General features: G+C 45.9%; 1 protein-coding gene across 6 annotated transcripts in view; it reads right to left on the bottom strand.

Moving 5' to 3' along the window:
* Nucleotides 1–19,078, bottom strand: part of CASKIN1 (CASK interacting protein 1) — a 411,436-nt gene that overhangs the window by 302,343 nt on the left and 90,015 nt on the right. The window lies entirely within an intron of this gene.

Below are 19,078 nucleotides of genomic sequence, written 5' to 3'. Positions count from 1 at the left end.
AATTAAGACATTCCTCAAAAACTTGTCACTTCTGTGAAAACTTCTTGACGCTGACTGAATTTCTCCCAGATGGAGAACGCGCCAGCAGAGGAAATCTATTTTTCAGTCGTTCACCTCCGGAACGAAGACCGCTAAGTTAGCGATTACCAGACTATCCACCCAACGGCAAAACTGTGCATCTTCTGCCATTGCCGCTTTTCTCCTTGTTCCGCCATAGCGGCTTACTTACGCCACTGCCGACAAGTCGTCTGGCAGAACGAACACGGGCAGACCACTAAGAATACGTTCGTCGGAAGTAACCCTTAATTCAGGAAAGGCTATTGCAGACAAGCTTTCCAACTTCACCTCATCCCCTGGAAATACGTCCCTTACAAGGACTGCTCCCCAGCCTCAGAGATCCGTATGCACGGACACCAGGATCTACACCTGGAACCCGAACCTTCATCCCTCTAGAAGAAGAGAACCGAGCAGACACCACAGGAGCGACGTCCTGATTATATTCTGGTGCATGTGCAGGTGAGACCTGGACCACAATCCCAACTGGTCTCTTGAAAGCCACTCTGGCATAAGACCTGCTCACCAAAAAAAAACAACCTCTCAGGCCGCACCCAACTGTTTTAGTAACGGAACACAGTGATGAAGTGTCACAGCAAAGCTGATCCAACTCTGAATCTTCAGACCTCTTTTCACCGGAAAACACCGAACCTTAACCGGTCATTATCTACTCTAACACCCACCTCCGACATCTGTGACGTTGGAAACAACAGCCAATCCCTGTGTCGAAGAACAGTCAGAGAGAAACAACGATTTGCGCCTTTATACAGGGACAACCAGACAATGTCCTGATGCTGACGCACCTCTGTATGGCGTCGCGTACTATCTTCGCTTCCAGAGTGGAACGGCAAGATCTATTAGTAAATAGTAAGGGGAAACAACCGTAACCCAGAATGTTCCCCTTTGGATTCTATGAAAACCCACAAGTCTTAGTCTATTCCTGGACCAACTGAAAATTAGTAGACGAGTGCTCACCGGAGTGGGGACCAGCCTGATAGACTCAGCGACAAGTGGTGGATGTGTAGGAAACAGAAAACGACATCCACTTTTGCGAACCTAACAAGGCTGCAGAACTCTTACCTTTTCACCTCTCACTGTCTGTACAGAAAAGGAAAAAAGAACGGCATCGAACCGGTTAAAACGCCTGCATCCCACAAAAGAATGCAACCAACCGTTGTGAAGGAGGCTAACTCACGAAGTTAGACTTACCAGTGGTATCCGCCGAAGTTGACTGAACAGAGGCTTCACCAAACAGCTGAGTACCTCCCCCCAGTATCTCTCGGAGATCCTGCTGTCACGTGGCAGCCTGCTGCAATGTTAAAAGGTAGAATCAACATAGGCAAGCTTACCCACTCTGGGTAGGGTAATTCTATCGGATGCCTACCCGAATACAACACTCCCTCAAGTGCATACAGTGCAAATAAGGTCCAAGTATAGAAATAAAATATCACTTAGCTTCCTGTGTATGATCCTTTTCGACCAGGCTCTGCGTCGACCAGGAGTTGACTGTCATAATGTTCCCTCCACGTCGGGAAGAGAATAATATTCGGACTCCTTGAGAGGATCGAAACCCAACTCGCCACGGCCAATCTAGAGCTTAATCAACAGAGCGACCAGCACATGATAAGAATACCATTATTTCAGCATTCCTGGATATACATCATATAATACACAATAAAACACATATACCCTAACCCTGCATATATAAACCTATATCTACATATATATACATATAGATATAACCTATACGTAAGTGGATTGTCTAGACCTGTCAGGTCCCTAGAGACAGTAATGTGTTGTGAATGTGTACGACCATGTACTGACATGCCCCCGAAGTGGATCTACCAGGAACGTTATGGTCGACAGAAACTAAGTAAATGTCGACAGCCAGGAACAGTAATCGGGTAAAAAATAATAATAATCTTGGAACCCCGAGGGGTCTGAGGGAAGCATACAAATACAATTTCGATAACACTCCCCCCACATATACCTAGAAATATATATATACAGGTACAAGGCAATAACAGCCTGTTAATGTTTTTACCCAGGAGGTTACCGTTGATGCCGACAGGGCATCCACCAACAACTGTGTCTCCCCAAGCGTGTTTACTGTTTTAAGCACACAAACACCAACTTGCTAATACTTAATTTTCCAAATAAAGTACCGCCATGCGCCGGCGAAGCCGACAGTTATCCCCACAGCAACTTGTGACAAAGCCCTCACACCTGTCGACATATGTCGACTAACCGATAGTGGGTAAACAAACAGGGAAACAGTGAATTTATGTAATACAACAAGGATTATGCGTCCATTATCAATAATAATGCTATATGACACCCATATAGCATTAAAAAACACTGTGCCCCCCCTCCTTCTTACTACACAGCAAGTCCTGGTGGGGATCTGAGAAAAATGGCGCTGATTCCTCTGTGAGAGCTAAGCTCCGCCCCTTCCCAGCGCGCTTAAGTCCGCTCAAATATAAATATATATAACCCTATATTGAGCCGGGGGACCCTATATACAGGAAGATTTACATCTGAGAGGGGCAACATAACACCCAAACACTATGCCCCCCCCCCCCCCCCCTTTGTTTGTGCTTTACAAACTCCTTGGCGGGGACAGCAGGGAAAATGGCGCTGACTCTATGTGTGAGTCTAAGCCCCGCCCCTCTCGGCGCGCTATAGCCCCCCTGTATTAAAAAAAAACAAGCAGGTCGAGCACCCTATATAGTGTAAAGGTGGGTACACACTAGTAGATATATCTGCAGATCAACTGATCTGCAGATATATCTATGGACGGATCGGGCAGTGTGCTGTGCATACACACTGCCCGATCCGTCGGGGACTGACGTCATGAACTGGGCGGGCGTGTACACACGCGCGCCCAGTTCAGCTGTCAATCACCGCCGGCCGCCGCAGCATGTGTACGGGCAGTCGGCCGACCGCCCCGTACATACACAGCGACGCGCCAATATATCTGTAGATATATTGCCCGTCGGCTGTGCTGCGCGGCCGACGCGATACGTCTGTGAACGACGGAGTTCACAGACGTATCGGCCGTACACACTGGCCGACGGTCCCGCGATATATCGGCCGTTCAAGAGACTTCTCCCGAGATCTCGCCTTTATTAGGAGATCGTCCAAGTATGGGATAATTGTGACCCCCTGCCTGCGCAGGAGCACCATCATTTCCGCCATTACCTTGGTGAAAACCCTCGGGGCCGTGGAAAGCCCAAACGGCAACGTCTGAAATTGGTAGTGACAGTCTTGCACTGCAAATCTCAGGAATGCCTGATGGGGGGGGGGATATTGGAACATGAAGGTATGCATCCTTTATGTCCAGGGACACCATCCAATCCCCCCCCTCCAGGCTGGCGATGACCGCCCGGAGTGATTCCATTTTGAACTTGAACCTTTTCAAGTACAAGTTCAGAGATTTCAGGTTTAAAATGGGCCTGACCGAACCGTCCGGTTTCGGGACCACAAACAGGGTTGAATAATATCCCTCTCCCTGCTGGAGATGAGGAACTGTGACAATCACCTGTTGAACATACAATTTCTGGATTGCTGTCAACACTGACTCCCTCTCTGACGGGGAAGTCGGCAGAGCCGATTTGAAAAACCGGCGAGGAGGCAAGTCTTCGAATTCTAGCCTGTATCCCTGAGAAACAATCTCTAATGCCCAGGGATCCACCTGCGATTGAACCCAGACGTGGCTGAAAAACCGAAGACGAGCCCCCACCAGATCTGCCCCCCCCGGGAAGCCCCAGCGTCATGCTGTGGATTTTGCAGACGCAGGGGAGGACTTCTGCTCTTGGGAACTAGCTGTGTGCAGCTTCTTTCCCCTGCCTTTTCCTCTGGTAACAAAGTACGATCCCCGCACCTTCTTGTTTTTATTGGAACGAAAGGACTGCATTTGATAATGAGGTGCCTTCTTAGTATGCTGCGGGGGGACATAAGGTAAGAAATTCGACTTACCAGCCGTAGCCGTAGAGACAAGGTCCGAGAGGCCGTCTCCAAACAACTCCTCCCCGTTGTACGGCAAGGACTCCATGTGCCGCTTAGAATCGGCACCTCCCGTCCACTGCCGGGTCCACAGGAGACGCCTAGCAGAAATAGACATAGCATTTATTCTGGAGCTTAATAAACAAATGTCTCTCTGAGCATCTCTCATATACAAGGCAGCATCTCTGATATGTTCTATGGTCATTTGAATGGCATCCCTATCTAAGGTGTCAATCTCCGCAGATAAGGAATCTGCCCATGCCACAACCGCACTACAAACCCACGTCTAGCAATAGTACCGGAGTGAGTGTAAATGTGCTTCAAGGTAATTTCCTGCCTGCGATCAGCCGGTTCCTTGAGGGAAGCCGTATCCTGAGAAGGCAGTGCCACCTTTTTGGACAAGCGTGTCAGCGCCTTGTCCACTTTTTGTGAAGATTCCCAGCGTATCCTATCAGTTTGTGGAAAAGGATATGCCATAAGAATCCTTTTGGGAACTTGTGGTCTCCTATCTGGAGAGTCCCAAGCCTTTTCGCACAATTCATTTAATTCAAATGATGATGGAAAAGTGACTTCAGGCTTTTTCTCTTTATACATGTGTACCCTCGTGTCAGGGACCGGGGGTTCCTCAGTAATATGCAAAACCTCTTTAATGGCCATAATCATGTACCGTATACCCTTAGCCACCTTCGGCTGTAATTTTGCATCTTCATAGTCGACACTAGAGTCAGAATCTGTGTCGGTATCTGTGTCATCGATCTGGGATATGGCGCGCTTCTGAGACCCCGACGGGCCTGGCGCTATAGGGACAGGCATGGACTGGGTACCTGACTGATCCCTAGCATCTGCCTTGTCTAACCTTTTATGCAATAAATTGACATTTGCATTCAAGACATTCAGCATATCCACCCATTCCGGTGTCGGCGTTGCCGACGGCGATCTGACATTCAAACACTCCCCCTCCACAGTAAGCGAGCCTTCCTCGTCAAACATGTCGACACACGCGTACCGACACACTTCACACACACAGGGAACCCCTTTTCTGAAGACAGTATCCCTGTCAAGGCCCTTTGGAGAGACAGAGAAAGAGTATGCCAGCACACACCCCAGCGCAATAACCCTGGAGACCAACACAAAATGTTTTTCCCCAGCAGCGCTGTGTAATATGTAAACCGCCAATTATGTGCCCCCCCCCCCCTCTCTTTTAAGCACCCTTTCACCGTGTGTAAGCAAGGGAGAGTCCGGGGAGCTTCCTCTCAGCAGTGCTGTGGAGAGAAAATGGCGCTGGTGAGTGCTGAGGGAGAAGCCCCGCCCCCTCAGCGGCGGGCTTCTGTCCCGCTCAAACATAGTAAAATATGGCGGGGGTTCTTTTATATACATGTACAGAGCCCACCTGTACATGTATATAGTCTTTTTGCCATGTAGAGGTTTATATTGCTGCCCAGGGCGGCCCCCCCTGCGCCCTGCACCCTTACAGTTACCGGAGTGTGTGAGGTGTATGGGAGCAATGACGCACAGCTGCAGTGCTGTGCGTTACCTCAGTGAAGCTGAAGGCTTCTGCCGCCTGAGACGTCTTCTGACTTCTGTACTTCTGGCTCTGTGAGGAGAACGGCGGCGCGGCTCCGGGGGTGGACCCCAGTAAGAACCTGCGTTCACCCCCTCTGGAGCTAATGGTATCCAGTAGCCGAGGAAGCAGAGCCTATCTTTGACAAGAAGGTCTGCTCCTCTCTCCTCAGTCCCTCGATGCAGGGAGCCTGTTGCCAGCAAGTGCTCCCTGTGAAAAAGTAGTAAAAAGTAGAAAGAAAAATCCAAACAAAAATGCTTTCAGGCAGAGAACTCTGGAGAGCTCTCTACAGTGCACCCATCTTGCTCTGGGCACAGTGTAAAACTGAGGTCTGGAGGAGGGTCATGGAGGGAGGAGCCAGTGCACATTCAGAATCCAAAGCTTTCTTAAAGTGCCCTATCTCCTGCGGAGCCCGTCTATTCCCCTTGGTCCTTACGGAGTCCCAGCATCCTCAAGGACGTTAGAGAAACTCAGGAGAGCTCCCCTAGTGTGTGACCCATCACTCCTGGGCACAAAGTCTAACTGAGGTCTGGAGGAGAGGCATAGAGGGAGGAGCCAGTTCACACCCAGTTTAAGTCTTTATAGTGTGCCCAAGCTCCTGCGGATCCGTCTATACCCCATGGTCCTTTTGGAGTCCCCAGCATCCTCTAGGACGTATGAGAAACAATAATGCCTTCTGTGTGAGATTGCTGCCTCATTATTGGACATGTTAGTAAAGTAGGTCAGAAGATGACCACTATTAAATACATGTGTCAGGTCATCTTCTAATTGTGCCACTGGCCAAACCGTACTGTGATCCCTGCACTCATGGGTCAAAGTGTCAGTATTGTTCGGCCTGGTTAAGATACAGCAATCTACAACTGTTTATTATCACCATGCGGCTGAGTAATCTCAGCCGCACTCACCCTTTTTGCGGTGACAGTATTGCCCTGCAGGCTTGCTCGACCATGCTTTAGATGCTTAATTCAATATCTAAATGAGAAACATAACTGTAGTTGCTTTCAAAACAAAGCAACATCTGAAATAATGTCGAGCTATACAGAGAGAGAGAAATGTAATTACTTTTACTGGAAAGCCAGCGGATGTTTTCCATAACCTCATAAAATAGACTGTACATTCCTTCATTCTGCTTTGGAGAGTGAAAGGATAAAGTGATGCGTGAAGGTGGGGAGGAGCTGGAGAGCGCGGTCCAGGGACAATCTTCTATTTGGGAATTCGCTGATGATGTTTAGGCTACCTGCTCTCCTGACAACCAGTAATTATCTCGGGTGAACATTTAGCGCTATATCCTGGACTGTTCTTTGGTGCAGCGGGGCAGATGTATTAAGCCTAGAGAATGCATAAAGAAGTGATAAAGCAGTGATAAGTGCAAGGTGATAACGCACCAGCCAATCAGCTCCTATCTGTAAATTTACATATTGGAGCTGATTGGCTGGTGCGTTATCATCTTGCACTTATCACTGCTTTATCACTTCTCCAGGCTTAATACATCGGTTCCCTACACCACTATAATAGATATCTGTTATATTAATCATGCAAACTCTTCCAAGTTAGTTAGTTTCAAAAAAAGAAAGAGTTAAAAAAAAAAATTTCCATTTTATCCTGGGCCCTGGGGAGGGGGGGGGGGGGGGGGGGGGGGGGGTATGAGACACACAATACTACGAATCATACTTGTTTGGGGTTCTTTTTTTCAACTTGCTTTGAGGACAATAAAGTGGTTTAGGGAAAATGCAGCATAAAATCATACGTAATGTCTGTGAAATATAATCTCAGTGAACTGGAGAACTTCAAAGAAACACATTGTAGCTGTATTCTGTAGCACTAAAAGGTAGGCCTGCTAGCCTGGGGCCACTTCTGGACGGAGCGGCAGGAAAAGGAGAAATTAGCTCTATGTTATCAGAATATAATTCAGTTCGGCAGAAAATAGCCTTGTGCAACCCTAAATGAGATCCAATACTTAGCGCAGGAAATTGTATAACGCCGGGTAATTCCAATGTAATGTTCTCCCAGGTAGTGGAAATTTGACAGCTTTTTAGGAGTCTGACAACTAAACTAACAGAAATCTTACAAATTGTCGAAATATAGCAACAGTGGCAAGCTGAGTGTTACCTGAGTGACAGAAGATGGACTCTATTTGGGTCAATTTTTGGTATATTCCAAGTTGATCGCAGCAGGACATTTTTTAGCAACTGGGCAAAACCATGTGCACTGCACGGGGGGCAGAGATAACATTTGCAGAGAGAGTTCGATTTGGGTGTGGTGTGTTCAATCTGCAATCTAATTTGCAGTGTAAAAATAAAGCAGCCAGTATTTACCCTGCACAGAAACAAAATAACCCACCCAAATCTAACTCTCTCTGCAAATGTTATATCTGCCTCCCCTGCAGTGCACATGGTTTTGCCCAACTGCTAAAAAATTTCCTGCTGCGATCAACTTGGAATTACCTGCATTGGCTGTGCTGCATAGCCGATGCAATATGTCTGTGAACGGGATCAGTACTAATTCCCGCTGGACGGGATCCTGGCGGTCGAAATTCCGACGCCGGAATCCCGACCACACAATCCCGACAGGGGTGGCGAGCGGAACTCAGCCCCTTGCGGGCTCGCTTCGCTCGGCACACTATTATATTCTCCCTCTATGGGTGTCGTGGACACCCACGGAGGGAGAATATGTCGGGATTGTGCCAGTCGGGATTCCGGCGTCGGTATTTCGATCGCCGGGATTCTGTCCGGCGGGATCCTGACCGCCTCCCCTGTGAACGACTTTGTTCACAGTCATATCGGGTGTCCACACCCACCGGCGTGCTTCGCTCGAACTGCCGATATATCGCCTAGTGTGTAACCTGTTTTAGATTCTAACTTTAAGCGCAATCACTGAAGTGCCACAGAGGTAACAGTGGCTCTGAAGGGGAACAGACAATTATTTATTAGAGTTACTAATGGACAGCATTGCTATAACAGTAAAATTAATATAATCTCCTCTCCAGCCTTGATACACTACACCAGGGTGGTCAAACTCGTAGCCCTCCAGCTGTTGTGGAACTACACATCCCAGCATACCCTGCCACAGTTGCAGCAATCCCTAGTAAAAAAATCTATGGCAAGGCATGCTGGGATGTGTAGTTCCACAACAGCTGGAGGACCGCGAGCTTGACAACCCTGCACTACAGCCTCCGGCAGTGTCCCACCTGTACACTATCCCCCAGTGTTCCCCATATTATAGGTTCCAACTGGTGGTCCTAAACATGCACCTGACAAGCCATAGACATGCAAATGGGTGGAGCTAAACCTGTCCCTTGAGTGTAGACGGTCACGCTCCCATTGGCCGCACGCCTAGGTGCTAGGTGAACAATATCCCTGAAAGGATTTTTCAAAAGTAGACAAGTACAAACTAACCGGGATATGTATAAATTTGTTTGGCAACTGTAGTTAATGCCACCAAATTGGCCAACCATACTTGCAGTAAAGATATGGAATTCAGCTCCATTAAGAGCTTGAGCAACAACACACAAGCATGAAAACGCAGAGCAAACACGTTTTCAAAACTACACTGGGGGTTATTTTTGGAAAAGACATTACACAGAAAGATGTGCGATTATCTATAGCATTAGGACATACTAGCCCACTGTGCCGAAAAATACAGGTGACGTCTAAAGTTGGGGCAGTGCCCCTCCCCTTTTCTACCCTGAACCTTCCAAATGGACCTCCCCACCCCAGATCTCCGAGGGGTTAAATTAACAAGAAGGATGGCATGCATTAGGATGAATTGTTATATAACAACACCAGTATTATTTCCATCATTATAAGTATCAGCGACACTTTGCTGCTGGCTAGGTAGAGTGTAAAGAATAAAAATAGATAATGTAGTGAACTGCATCCAATTTAGAGAATAAAGGGTATTGTACTGTGCAGAATGTGCAGTTTACTAGGGACAAATCTGGAAAGCCTGGAACTTACTGTACTGTAAGTGAGAGGCAAGTGTCGTTAGGCCTCCTCTAGACTGATAGTATTATCTCCTTTATAGTGCCAGGGCATACCCTTAAATAGCATTCACCTGCCAGATATTATACTTACAGTACATTAGCTATAACAGGTATTTAACACCTTTGTAATTTTTTTATATTTGACTGTCTTACATCATGTTAGCAAACTTGAGTTATCTGGAAACTCCTACCACTGAACAGAACAGCAAGCTATATGAGGTGAGATAAAATGACCCTACAGCTTTTTCTTATTTAATCAAATCAAAACAAATACAAAAATGACAATAATTAATTACACAATTACTCACTCCATTTTCTACGAAACACCAGATTAAAGTCAGGTACAATCAGATGTCCCCAGAGATCACATAATCCATTGATTGGGGTCGGCCAACAAATTATTTGCAAGTAAAAGCTTCATCATGAAGATCAAAGAACATTCAAAGCAAATTAGAGAACAGGTTATTAATCAACTGATTGGAGTAATGTCATGCCCATAATAAATAAATGGAAAAATAAGACACAAATGGAATTATGGAAGTGTGAGGGGACGGAGAGGGGGGGAATCATAACAGAACAAAAATACACATAAACTCTTCTCCCGAAATTGGCATAAAGATGTGAACAGATGTGCACACGTAGTGAAGAAAGATTATATAATCTTACTAGACAAAAGAGGTATGCATTCAACTCGGCATCAGTCTGCATGGGGACAAATTATTAAAGAAAGAAAAAACCCTACGACCGCCAAAAATATGTGTTGCTGTAGGAGACAGGGCTATTTATCTCTACACCACATACAACGAGTGTCACATCGACCTATAACACTGTTATCGCCGGTAGAATGGTATCCGGACTCCAGGCCGACACCAAGAAGGTCGACACATCTTGGGACGACACCAATTGGTCGACACACCTTGGGTCGCCACCAATTGGTCAACACATCTTAGGTCGCCGACATAGACAAAAGTTCGACATGGGAAAAGGTCGACATGAGGTTTTTTTTAAAAATTAATAAATTTTTTGCATTTTTTCTTACTTTACGATCCACGTGAACTACATTCGGGAATGGTAACCTGGGCCGAGCGCAGCGGTAGCGGAGCGAGGCACCTTGCCCGAAGCATGGCGAGCGAAGCACTAATTGGGGTACCCGGTCACTCTACAAAGAAAACGACACAAACCCCCCCCCCCATAAAAAACTAATGTTGACCTTTTTCCACGTCGATCTTGTTCACGTCGGCCTTTTGTCCATGTCGACCTATTTCAGGTGTCAACATAATGTGTGTCGGCAAATTGGTGTCGACCTATGGTGTGTCAACCATTTTGGTGTCGACCTGGAGTCCCAGACCCAGAATTATTATGTTTCAAGGTTTCTACGTGTTTTTTCCCCCTATTAGATATATTGTTATTAGTGACAGCGATTGGGCCCTGCCTGCTCTGAGACGGAATCACAGCGAAAAGTGTAAATTACAGATTGCCGCCTTTACAAAGATAGACCCCACTGCTGTAACTGCAGCTAAAGGTGCTTTTACCAAGGATTAAAACAAGGGGAGGTAACTATTTACGTTCTTAATTATTTTATGTAATTGAAAAGGTTTTTTTATTTAACATTATATAATATTTTATGCTGATCAGTGAAAAAGAATTCCCTGACTAAGCGGTTTATTCAGAGATGGATGCAGATTGCTGCATACACAGCCAGATCTGCGTCCATCTCCTCACATGCTGGGGGCTGGTTCACCATGCGTCCGCAATTACATTGAATTAAGGTTGACCCCTGCAAGCGCAGCCTGGCTGTTCTGTCAGCCGGTCCGCCGACATTTTTTTAATTGGAGCAGCTGTGTGTGACGTCATGCAGCCACCCCAAAAACGCTCCCGACACCCCCCCATTTGGCCCGCGAAACTCCACATCGCAGCTCCCCGAACGCCCGCCCCTGTCAATCATTTTGTGGCTGCAATGAGAAGAGTCGCGCACACGCACTGCGGCCGGTGCATGTGCGCCACGACCAGATGAACGCGGCCGATGTGTACAAACGCGCGGCTGCATCCATCTCTCTTGTGTGAGAAAAGAGAACATGGCATACTCTATAGCGAAGGGGTGATTACTTTTCTAGTCACTGTACCTGAGTACTGTCTCTGGGTAAGTATTATCTCCCATTTCCACACATTATTATAAATGTTTTACCAACCAAACACTCAGAACTATCTGGAAGGAAACGTAAAAATAATTTAAGACTTGTTATTCCTTGATGGAAATCTATTTCGATCGTTTCCAATTACCTGCGGTAGAAAGGAGGATACTATTCCTCACTATCTAATATATATTTTCCTCAATAAAACCGAGGACATTGCACTCACAGGTCAGTCGCATCATTCAGCCCTAATAGGTTTTATACCCATGTAACTGCTCTCACTCAAAGCCCAATAAGAAAACACAGATGGTGCCCCAGACAAGAAAATGATTAGAAATCAGGCATTGTTATCACCAACAAGCAAGTCTGGCAGACACATAAATCACCTTCAATACACTGGCTCCAGGTTTCCATAGGCTCAAGTTTTTGGTCTTCCTTAATTACTTTCTAACTTCATGATACACAATAGTGTAAGGGATAACTATGAAGCGCAGAGGTTCCCAAACTGGGTGCTGTGGCACCCGGGGGTGCCTCAGTGTAATTGCAGGGGTGTCCTGGACAGGTGGTCCAGGATTACTTCAAATTATTTATGGTCAAATCCAGTGCTGGTGATTGGTAATCATAAAATCTGTGGACAAGCAGAAGCGAATCTTGTCTCTCGGTCACACAACTGAACCTAAGGATGACATATAAACACACTTCAAATCATTTCATACATTTTTGCTGAATTTTCCAATAGGAAACTTTTGGCCTAGAGGTGCCGTGAAAATCTTATACTTTAGGGCGCCATGATTCAAAAAAATTTGGGGAAGATTTCTGAAATATTTTAAAGAGGACAAATCCGGACAATCAGGACATTTGGATGGTGTGATGAGATGAGCAAAACACAATTATTTATTGCTACATATTTTCTTATTTTAACGCGTGTCCAGCATCACAATGGAAACTGCCTTGTTATAGGCCGCAGCCAGCACTCTCTACATGAATCTCTCCATTGGGGATGGCAAGTATGTGGTAACAGGAAATCTGTAAGGGGGAAATCTTTCAAACCTTCGAAAGAGGGCAAATGGAGATGTATCCCAAAGCAACCAATCAGAATCTAGCAACCACTTATCTCATACAGAGCGGGATGTACTATCACTGATCAAAAGATGGCGATACCCCTGGTGGCGTAAACCCGGCGATGGGGTCTTAGTACATATGAAAATGTGGTAAAATCCCCGAAAACGGGGGTTTTACCACATTTTCCCTTTAGTACATCCCGTTCACATTCTATAACATGGAAGCTAGAATGCTGATAACACTGAGGGGTCTATTTACTAAGCCCTAAATGGAGATAAAGTGGATGGAGATAATGTACCAGCCATTTGGCTCCTAACTGCCATGTCACAGGCTGTGTTTGAACAATGACATCCAAGGCTTAGTAAATAGACCCCAGTTGAGAGGTACAGTTGGTGAATTTGCACTTATTTTGCTTCAACAAAATCTAGTGCATTGTAAGTCTCCTACTAATGGTGGAGCTCTATGAGAGACCACCTAAGTCAACCCTTTTCATGAATTGAGCTGATGTTACTATAGTTGTAAAATAAGTGGTAAGAATGGCAAGAATGCAATGTGTGGAGTGATGATGGAGTGAAGGCTGCAAGAACAGGTTCACTGGCATCTGCTAAAAAGCTACTGTAACCCATGGTGACCAGGTGTTTACTTTAATGTTCTCACATAAACTGGGCTAGAATCGTGCTGTATATAGTTTAATTGGTCCAAGGGTCATGGGTGCAGAGACATCTTGCGGGTCCCTGTGCTAGAGAGGGTCATTGCCAAGCCATGCAGCATGTTCTTGTACAGTTAGAGACCTACCAACTATGCAGATTACAGTGGGACAATTCTGGTCCCCCTACCTGATTGGCATATGTGTCCTGAATTGCGGGGGAAAAAATTGGTGCTTTCTGCTAGGCATGCTCACAAAAGGGTGTAACAACAACCAAAATGATGCAGTCATGTTTCCAGTGCGCCACTGCCACCGCTCCATCCACTACCAATGTTGGAACACGGGACATGTCATAGGATGTCTGTCTTGTATGCAGGGTCTGTGAAATGTTACCAAGACAGAGGGTATGCTGCTATTGTGACTGGTCAACCGGTTGACCCCATGCAGTGGAGGCTGGCATATTCTGGGTTGAACCAATATGAATCAAAAGCATACCTGCTCACCCTACTGGAATGCCCAGAAAACTGCCAATTATAGAGAGCCGGTCCAGACTCCTGAGAGAGTAGACCAACCTCCTGGATCCCAAGTGATGTGGGTAGTCCGGGGCATACTTGCTTACTGTTTAGGTCTCCTCTCTGGCACAAGCCCGGAGAGGAGACACTGCTGGCCACTTCGGTGGGTGGCCGAGCAGTCTTGTCACTAGGCCTTGCCCCTGTCACGGCAAAATGCCGCAATTCACGGTTCTGGGAGGCAGGGTGGGGCTAAAATGACACAATACGATTTTGCACCATTTAACCCCACCACCTCCATACAGCACCAAGATTCCTGTTATTACCCCCCATCCTGCCCACTTCACTAGGGGTGCGGGGGACTCTTTACCCTCCTGCAACTTCAGAGAGTAGGCAAGTATGATCCAGGGACTTGATGATCTCATTGCTGCGTTCACTGTTCCCAAGTCGCAGCACTGTATAGCGGAGACAGGGCCATAATGATGTGATTTGCAGCACCACGTCTCCCTGAAGCTCCCATTTGGGCATTACCTCCGGGCTCTCCTGGAGTTGAGGATTATAAAGTCTGCACCTATGATCAGAATGCATTAAATAAAGACAGGCTTGAATTGTGAAGGTCATTCAGATCTGATCGCTGCTGTGCGTTTTCACAAAGCAGGCGATCAGATCTGAACTGCGCATGCGTCTGAGCCGCAATGCGCACACGCATCGGATGGCTACAACGGGCATCGGCGCCCTGCAACGGCATGGTGCGAAGGATCCATTAGCACGGGTGTTCGCAAGGTGATTGACAGGAAGAGGCCCTTTGTGGGTGTCTGGAAAAACGCAGGTGGGCTCAAGCGGTTTCAGGGAGGGTGTCTGAAATCCGCTCCGGCCCCGATCAGCAGGATTCAATCGCACTGGAAGAGTAAGTCCCGGGCTGCGCAGAGACTGCACAAGCTGATTTTGAGCAGCTCTGCTACATATAGGAACACACACTTGCACAGTGAAAATACACTCCCCCTGTAGGTGGCGACTATCTGATTGCAGGACTGCAAAAAACGCAGCCCAGCGATCAGATCTGAATTAGGCCCTGTGAATTTAGGTTCAGGGGAGAATGACACTGGATGTATACCAATGACACTGAGATATTTTCTGGCGATCCCTGGGAATAAGTGCATGAACATTACTGGATAAAACTGTATAAACAATATACAAATATAACATACAAGTAGTAATAATGTTTTGCTGAGCAAATGGGATATATTTCCCTCTAAATAGTGAATCTGATTGGTGTGCTATTCTTCATACAAAAGTCCAACACCCCTAGGCACTGCAGGTGTTAACATATCCTCTGATCTTCGCATTACGCAGAATAGAGAGAAACCCTGTAGAACCCAGACGTAGAACTCGTTGGCACATTCCTCCCCCCTCTCACTTCCTTCCATGTCTTGCGCTGGTAAATTATTTATCATAACAAGTATTTTGCGCATTAGCGCTGGCTCAGTCACCCCTCTAGGACACGGGGACAGAGCATTCCAATTAGTGATGGCCAGCAGGAGTCATCCTGCCCTATTTAATTCATCATCTTGCAATGGTCAGCCTCAGCAAAGAGGTGACAATCCGGTGTGAAATAGCTAAATGTCTCCATCTGTGAGCACAGGATGGAAGACAGACGTATTGATGGGTGGCTTACACTTACTACAAGTCTCTATGAACTCATCTCATTTACACAGGTAGTAATAGTACATATAGGGGTAACATCACCTGTAGGGAGATTGCCTTATCCGTGCGGCATCTGGTCATTGAGGTTCAAGGGCATTTTAACAGCTATTTTAACAGCTAAGTAAGATCATCTCCATGTGAGCTTAGTCAAGGTCAATGATATCTGTTACAAGATATTACATTAGTACACTACAAACATTGAGTTGCAAGCTCTTTTGGGAAGTATTCTAAACACAATTTTATTCCTTTCAGGGTCAGACGGCTGGCACACTTGTAAATGCTTCACTTGGTATCATTATTCTATACCTGCATAGTCTAAACTACTTTATTGGATGATTCAAGTATTATTTACTTGGGCTGATGTGGTGACAGACCGAAGCGGTAAAATGCACAGGAGATGTGCGCCTGATATAGAAATATTATATTACAAGCACTTTAGAAATAAGGAGAAATGTTGGAGCAGACAGTCACGCTTTAGAGACGTTTACATTCACCCAATGTAGGAAGTTTAATACGTTTATAAAATACAAAAGCCGCCATTACATTCTGACAGAGACAATCAGGGTTCTGTATATCGGGTCCTAACTCTGGTGAGGGCAGTTTTCATTGGAGAAATGGTAATATTAAGATTGGGGCTATTTATTAACACCTAGGGTGGGATGCATCACGAATCGCCATCCCGCCACTGTTCCCATACATAGTAGCATTCAGTAACGCCATATGCTGCACAATTACGATTAAACCCACAAAGGACAGCTCTCATCAGAAGTTCCATCCTTTGCGGTGTGCAGACTTCCGGGTGTATGACCTGGGCTGGGAGTCCTTTTGCTCGCGCGCAGAAATCTGACAGCGTATGCACAAGCTGAGGGGGAAACTAGAAAGTATCAGTCTGCAGTAAGAAGCCTAGATTATATTAGGCAACGCCATCTATAGATGGTGTTTGCTATTGGTAACAAACTCCATAAAGTTTTGCTTTACAGAGCTTGATGCATATGAAGAATGAGGTTAAACCTCTGCATTATCTGAAGTGTGACCGCAATTTTGAGGATAGTACATCCCGCCACTAACACTGGAGAGAATACCCAATTTATCAAGCTCTGAGAACCTTTGCTTTTCAAAGCTTGTGCCCAGTACCTAATGCTATCTTCAAATGCGTTATCTACTATTTCCATTTGGTAAAGCTCTGGTGCCAGTGAGCTAAACCAACTACATAGGCACGGATTAGGGCTGCACATGCGCAGGCATTTACTCTAGGAGCTGAGACACTGAGGGGTAACAAGGGGGTGGCGAAGCCGATGCAGGCCTGTGCGTCTCCAAAGACGCATCGCCGCTTATACAGGAGGCCATAGCCAAGCAATACAATCCATGTTACATCTAAGGCCGCACAGAGACGGAAATATCCTGTCGCAAGACGCTGCACGTGGCCATCAAAGATGTGTGAAAGTCAGCAGACGTGCATGCAGTTCTGTTAGCATACATATGACTACAAGCTGCATACAGGATTGTGTATATGTCAGTGTGGCGGATTGCTGAATTTCATTGCAGAGGTTTATTATCTGTGTACTCACTGCAGAACAGGTTTGTACGGGAAATCGCCGCGGGCAACCATTCATCAGCGCACAGGATGTTTTCCTTTTTGTATTCTAAGGTTGAACGCGCTGTTACTCTCAATCAGTATTTGCTGTAAGGTGCTCCAGTACGCGTCATCTACATAAATCAATACACAAATACATGCACGCTACGATCGGTCTTCACTGTGCGCTGTTAGACGTAAACCAGAGAGATTACTGATCGGCTCTGATAACCTGCCATCTGCATAACATTAACTCTTGCAGCGAGTTCACCAATTGCCACTTATTCGGTGACAGTAATAAAAGTCTGTTGATTAACTGCTCTTGGCCTGTACGAATTAACTTTCTAATTGAATAATAATCAGAGATATTAATGTCTTCTCATTGTAACATGCTTTTTCTCTGAGACGTGAGCAGTGAGGAGGATATTATTTCTGTCAGAACTGATGAGAAGGGCATAAATAAAAGATGCTTTCTCAAAAGGCTGTAACGGTACTTACTTGCAGAAATCAGCTCGCTATATCATTCTGTCGGTGCGCAGACTGTGTTATTTTATCTATGATGATAATGTGTCAGTCAGACTGAATGCACTAAGCAGGGATTGGTCTCTGACTTATATTATATTATGTCTATAGCCTGAGCAATAATTCCGATATCCTGCACTGCAGACACTGCAAGCGTCCAGGAAATGACTCTACAGTCACAATGGTGGGTTCATCTCCTCAACACACATTCATACTTTATAGGCTGCAAGCCCTTATGGATATATTTATGACTGTCTTCTAACCACTTCATATTGTGGGCTCTATTTATGAAGCAATAAAGAGTCTATGTTCCACAAAACTGCCAGAAACGAGGCTCTTCACTGTGTTGTGCCATTTATCAATGCTGGAGAAACCTTCTCCCAGTTACCAGTACTTGCCGACGTCGCAATAGATCTCTATAGGGACAGAGGAATTAGGTAATTTATCAAGCAGCGAAAAAGCCTGCATACACCGGACAATGACAGACTCTGCTCAGTTCCCGTCGGGTTCAACAATATGGGGCTAATTTAGATGTGGTTGGAGTAGCTATCGCTTCCTTTTAAGCAGCAGCGATTGCTCTGTATGTAAATGCAGCATGAGGGGCCTATTACAAGTAGACGCTTCCTGCTGCAGTAGTGATCCGAGCTGCAGCCTAGGACGGAGGCATCGGATCACTGCAACACCATCACTGCAACACCATCACTGCAACACCATAGCTGCAACACCATCGGGCGGCTTGTGGCAACCTGCTAGGTATTAATAAATACTTGGGGGTAGATTTACTAAAGTTTCTAAAAATTAAAAATGATGTTAGCCCTCTCTACCAATCATATTGTGTCTGTCATTTCTCTAATTCATACTAGTAATTAATAGACAGAATCTGAATAGTTGCTATGGGCAACATCATCATTTGTCTGTTTTTAGCAGCTTTAGTAAATCTACCCCTGCTGGTATCCATATTTGCATTGATGCAATACAACACGAAGTACCGCTAGTTACAGATGATCTTCATAAATAGAGTTTATAGATCCTCAGTGTTCTGGTGCTAAGATGCGCTTCAAATTTGATGTGATCTTCAGGTCTGATCAGTGTCCTCCCAGGATCCTTTCCTACAAAAGTCATGTGACACACGTGATGTCACTGCTCTCCAAGGGCGGGATTTACTAAAGGGAAAATGCGGTAAAACCCCTGTTTTACCGCATTTTCGTATGTACTAACCCCCGATCGCCGCGTTTTCGCACCATAGGGTATCGCCATCCTTTTATGGCGATACCCTATAGAAGTCTATGGGATTCTTACCGCTGCCGCCGGATCCCGCCGCATCCCTC

Source organism: Pseudophryne corroboree, chromosome 7 (assembly GCF_028390025.1).
Source record: "Pseudophryne corroboree isolate aPseCor3 chromosome 7, aPseCor3.hap2, whole genome shotgun sequence".
NCBI lineage: Eukaryota > Metazoa > Chordata > Amphibia > Anura > Myobatrachidae > Pseudophryne > Pseudophryne corroboree.
The sequence above is the reverse complement of the archived record's forward strand: the minus strand, read 5'-3'. Positions and strand labels throughout refer to the sequence as shown.